Source organism: Oncorhynchus keta, unplaced genomic scaffold, assembly GCF_023373465.1.
Source record: "Oncorhynchus keta strain PuntledgeMale-10-30-2019 unplaced genomic scaffold, Oket_V2 Un_contig_17247_pilon_pilon, whole genome shotgun sequence".
NCBI classification, from domain to species: domain Eukaryota; kingdom Metazoa; phylum Chordata; class Actinopteri; order Salmoniformes; family Salmonidae; genus Oncorhynchus; species Oncorhynchus keta.
The window spans coordinates 9,403-16,287 of NW_026280359.1; positions in this window are offsets into that span (position 1 = coordinate 9,403).

Consider the following 6,885-nt stretch of genomic DNA (forward strand, 5'->3'; position numbering starts at 1 on the left):
AGAAGGGAAGAGAGGGGGAAGAGAGAGGGAAGAGAGAAGGGAGGAGAGAGGGAAGGGAGAGGGAAGAGAGAAGGGAGGAGAGAAGGAAGGAGAGGAGGAAGAGAGAGGGAAGAGAGGAGGAAGAGAGAGGGAAGAGAGAAGGGAGGAGTGAGGAGAGAAGGGAGGAGAGAGGGAAGAGAAAAGGGAGGAGTGAGGAGAGAAGGGAGGAGAGGGGGAAGAGAGAGGGAAGAGAAGGGAAAAAGAGAGAGGAAAGAGAGAAGGGAGGAGAGGGGGAAGAGAGAGGGAAGAGAGAAGGGAGGTGAGGGGGAAGAGAGAGGGAATAGAGAAGGGAGGAGAGAAGGGAAGAGAGGGGAGAAGAGAGAAGGGAGGAGAGAAGGGAAGAGAGGGGGAAGAGAGAAGGGAGGAGAGAAGGGAGGAGAGAAGGGAAGAGAGAAGGGAGGAGAGAAGGAAGGAGAGGAGGAAGATAGAGGGAAGAGAGAAGGGAGGAGAGAGAGAGGTGCATATTGCCAGGTTGTCATAGCAATAACAATCTAATCCTGAAGATATCTATAAACATTCAGACCATTCTATATTAGACTCCGCCCTTCAGACACTCTCTTCCTGAAGATATCTATAAACATTCAGACCATTCTATATTAGACTCCGCCCTTCAGACACTCTCTTCCTGAAGATATCTATAAACATTCAGACCATTCTATATTAGACTCCGCCCTTCAGACACTCTCTTCCTGAAGCAGAGGCCCCGACACACAGACGACAACATGGCTTAGACTCAGAGACACACATTCATTGTATTAAAGAGGTGTTGTAGCCAGAGAAACCACGTGCCCTTTAGTTGTTGATGAAGATATACTTAAAATAAGAGAAGTCAGCAGGACGTTTCAGCGTTATTAGGAGACACGTGAACTTTATCACAATGAAGACATGACCTGAAGGCTATAAAAAGCTGTCGAGACCTTCGTCTGCACTTAAACAGCTAACGACATTAACAATTCTTCCATATGTGACAGATTTGAAAAGTAGGGAAAAAAAAGGAGCACGAATGCCTCGAAGAGACGAGATAAAATATTCCCGAAATGGCTTTTTTAAAATTTTTAATCACAGCTCATTATACAGTAATTTAAGCGAACCACTGTCAAACGTGTTTATGCTAATCTCATTTTTAGTGCTGTAGAGTTCAACCCCTTTCGTTAAGAGTGTTGAAATGACCAAGTGAGTCCCAAATGGCTCCCTATTCTCTATTCGGTGCACTACTTCGTACCAGAGCCCTAGTCAAAAGTAGTGCACTACCTAGGGGATAAGGTGTCATTTGGGACGTAATCCCTACTATTACAGAGCCTTCAGAAAGTGTTTATACCCCTGCACTTAATCCCCGTGTTGTTACAGACTGAATTCAACATGGATTAAATTGATTTCTTTTCTCACCCATCTACACACAATACCCCACAATACCCCACAATGCCCCACAATACCCCACAATACCCCACAATGCCCCACAATACCCCAACAACACCCCAACAACACCCCAACAATACCCCACAATACCCCACAATGCCCCACAATACCCCACAATACCAGCAACAATACCCCACAATGCCCCACAATACCCCAACACCCCAATACCCAAACAATACCCCACAATACCCCAACAATACCCCATAATACCCCAACAATACCCAAACAATACCCCACAATACCCAAACAATACCCCACAATAAACAATACCCCACAATACCCCAACAATACCCCACAATACCCCAACAATACCCCACAATACCTAAACAATACCCCAACAATACCCCACAATGCCCCAACAATACCCCACAATGCCCCACAATGCCCCACAATGCCCCACAATACTATAAACAATGCCCCCAATACCAATTCTACAATACCCCACAATGCCCCAAACAACAACAATGCCCCAACAATACCCCACAATACCCCACAACCAAACAAAAGCCCAGAATACCCCACAATACCCCAATACAATACCCCACAATACCCCACAATACCCAAACAATACCCCACAATACCCCACAATACCCAAACAATACCCCACAATGCCCCACAATACCCCAACAATACCCACAATACAATACAATACCCAACAATACCCCACAATACCCCACAATTACCCCACAATACCCTAACAATACCCCACAATACCCCAACAATACCCACAATGCCCCCACAATACCCAATACCCCAAACAATACCCCAATACCCAATACCCCAAACAACACCCCAACAATACCCCACAATCCCCACAATAGCCAAACAATAGCCCAGAATACCCCAATACAATACCCCACAATACCCAAACAATACCCCACAATACCCCACAATACCCAAACAACAATACCCCACAATACCCAAACAATACCCCACAATACCCCACACCCAAACAATACCCCAAACAATACCCCCACAATACCCAAACAATACCCCCACAATACCAAAACAATACCCCACAATACCCAAACAATACCCCACAATACCCAAACAATACCCCCACAATAAACAATACCCAAACAATACCCCACAATACCCAAACAATACCCCACAATACCCCACAATACCCAAACAATACCCAAACAATACCCCACAATACCCACAATACCAATACCCAAACAATACCCCACAATACCCAAAAACCCCACAATACCCAAACAATACCCACAATACCCCACAATACCCAAACAATACCCCACAATACCCAAACAATACCCAAACAATACCCCCAAACAATACCCCCACAATACCCACAACAATACCCCACAATACCCAAACAATACCCAAACAATACCCAAACAATACCCAATACCAAAACAATACAATACCCAAACAATACCCCACAATACCCAAACAATACCCCACAATACCCAAACAATACCCCACAATACCCAACAATACCCCACAATACCCCACAATACCCAAACAATACCCCCACAATACCCAAACAATACCCCACAATACCCAAACAATACCCCACAATACCCAAACAATACCCAAACAATACCCAAACAATACCCCACAATACCCAAACAATACCCACACAATACCCCACAATACCCAAACAATACCCCACAAAACCCAAACAATACCCCACAATACCCAAACAATACCCAAACAATACCCCACAATACCCAAACAATACCCCACAATACCCAAACAATACCCCACAATACCCAAACAATACCCAAACAATACCCAAACAATACCCCACAATGCCCCAAACAATACCCCAAACAATACCCAAACAATACCCCACAATACCCACAATACCCAAACAATACCCCACAATACCCAATACAATACCCACAATACCCAAACAATACCAAACAATACCCAAACAATACCCAAACAATACCCCACAATACCCCAACAATACCCAAACAATACCCCACAATACCCAAACAATACCCAAACAAAACAATACCCCAAACAATACCCAAACAATACCCCACAATACCCAAACAATACCCCACAATACCCAAACAATACCCAAACAATACCCACAATACCCAAACAATACCCAAACAATACCCCACAATACCCCACAATACCCAAACAATACCAAACAATACCCCCACAATACCCCAAACAATACCCAAACAATACCCAAACAATACCCCACAATACCCAAACAATACCCCCACAAATACCCCACAATACCCAAACAATACCCCAAACAATACCCCACAAACAATACCCAAACAATACCCCCAACAATACCCCACAATACCCAAACAATACCCCCACAATACCCCACAATACCCAAACAATACCCCACAATACCCAAACAATACCCAAACAATACCCAAACAATACCCCACAATACCCAAACAACACCACACAATACCCCAACAATACCCCACAATACCCAAACAATACCCCAAACAATACCCCACAATACCCAAACAATACCCCACAATACCCAAACAATACCCAAACAATACCCCACAATACCCAAACAATACCCCACAATACCCAAACAATACCCCACAATACCCCACAATACCCCACAATACCCCACAATACCCAAACAATACCCAAACAATACCCCACAATACCCCACAATACCCAAACAATACCCACAAAATACCCAAACAATACCCCACAATACCCAAACAATACCCAAACAATACCCAAACAATACCCCACAATACCCAAACAATACCCAAACAATACCCAAACAATACCCCACAATACCCAAACAATACCCCACAATACCCAAACAATACCCCACAATACCCAAACAATACCCAAACACCCCACAATACCCAAACAATACACAATACCCCACACCACAATACCCCAAACAATACCCAAACAATACCCAAACAATACCCACAATACCCAATACCCCCAATACCCAAAATAATACCCAAACAATACCCAAACAATACCCCACAATACCCAAACAATACCCAAACAATACCCCACAATACCCAAACAATACCCAAACAATACCCCACAATACCCAAACAATACCCCCACAATACCCAAACAATACCCAACCCCACAATACCCAAACAATACCCAAACAATACCCCAAACAATACCCCACAATACCCCACAATACCCAAACAATACCCCAACAATACCCAAACAATACCCCACAATACCCAAACAAATACAATACCCCACAATACCCAAACAATACCCAAACAATACCCAAACAATACCCCCACAATACCCAAACAATACCCCACAATACCCAAACAATACCCCACCCAAACAATACCCAAACAATACCCACAATACCCAAACCCAAACAATACCCCAACAATACCCAAACAATACCCAAACAATACCCCACAATACCCCCCCAAACAATACCCCACAATACCCCACAATACCCAAAACAATACCCCACAATACCAAACAAACAATACCCAAACAATACCCCACAATACCCCACAATACCCCACAATACCCAAACAATACCCCAAAATACCCCACAATACCCAACAATAGCCCAATGACAAGTGAAAACACATTCTTAATTCATAAAAAAAGCAAAAAGAAACATATTTTTTAGGACCCTGTCTTTCAAAGATAAACGTAAAAATCCAAATAACTTCACAGATCTTCATTGTAAAGGGTTTAAACACTGTTTCCATGCTTGTTCAATGAACCATGAACAATTAATGAACATGCACCTGTAGAACGGTCGTTAACCTGTTACTCCTACCCCCTACTTTTTCGAACATTCTGTTAAAAATCGCGCAACATTTCAGCGCCCTGCTGCTCATGCCAGGAATATAGTATATGCATATGATTAGTATGTGTGGATAGAAAACACTCAGATGTTTATAAAACTGGTTAAATCACGACTGTGACTATAACAGAACGTGCGTTTCATCGAAAAGCGCAGGAAAATCTGATCACTGAAAATGGGAAAATATATCAATGCGCCACTTGCATGAATTGTCTATGGGAAAGCAAATTACCTGGAGCCGAGATTGCAATTCCTACAGCTTCCACACGATGTCAACAGTCTTGTCATTTGCCTAGGCTTTGTTTCTTGGTCAAACGAAGAAGAGACAGCCGATTTCTTCAGGTCTCGGACCGGATATTTTGTTGAGATTTACCCGGACATTATTTCCAGACGTACCCCTATAGAATATACATCGCCTCGTGATCAATTTGATCGCTTATTAACGTTTACTAATACCTAAAGTTGCATTACAAAAGTATTTCAAGTGTTTTGTGAAAGTTTATCGTCAACTTTTTTAATTAAAAAAATGACGTTACAAGACGCTATTTTTTTGTTTATCACACAGTCTTCATAGATCGATATCTAGGCTATATATGGACCTATTTAATCGAAAAAAGACCCAATAGTGATTATGGGACATCTAGGAGTGCCAACAAAGAAGATGGTCAAAGGTAATGAATGTTTTATATTTTATTTGTGCGGTTTGTGTAGCGCCGACTATGCTAATTATTTTGTTTACGTCCCCTGCGGGTCTTTTGGGGTGTTACATGCTATCAGATAATAGCTTCTCATGCTTTCGCCGAAAAGCATTTTAAAAATCTGACTTGTTGCCTGGATTCACAACGAGTGTAGCTTTAATTCAATACCCTGCATGTGTATTTTAATGAACGTTTGAGTTTTAACTAGTGCTATTAGCATTTAGCGTAGCGCATTTGCATTTCCAGATGTCTAGATGGGACGCCTGCGTGTCAGGTAGGAGCAAGAGGTTAATACACTAACAGCTTACAAACGTTAGGCAATTAAGGTCACAGTTATGAAAACTTAGGACACTAAAGAGGCCTTTGTACTGACTCTGAAAAACACCAAAAGAAAGATGCCCAGGGTCCCTGCTCATCTGTGTGAATGTGCCTTAGACATACTGCAAGGAGGCATGAGGACTGCAGATGAGGCCAGGGCAATAAATTACAATGTCCGTACTGTGAGACGCCTAAGACATCGCTACAGGGAGACAGGACGGACAACTGATCGTCCTCGCAATATGCTGAGAGAGGCTGGACTGAGGACTTGTAGGCCTGTTGTAAGGCAGGTCCTCACCAGACATCACCGGCAACAACGTCGCCTATGAGCACAAACCCACCATCACTGGACCAGACAGGACTGGCAAAAAGTGCTCTTCACTGACGAGTCGCGGTTTTGTCTCACCAGGGGTGATGGTCGGATTTGCATTTATCGTTGATGGAATGAGCGTTACACCAAGGCCTGTACTTTGGAGCAGGATCGATTTGGAGGTGGAGGGTCAGTCATGGTCTGGGGCGGTGTGTCACAGCATCATCGGACTGAGCTTGTTGTCATTGCAGGCAATCTCAGCACTGTGCGTTACAGGAAGACATCCTCCTCCCTCATATCTTACCCTTCCTGCAGGCTCATCCTGACATGAC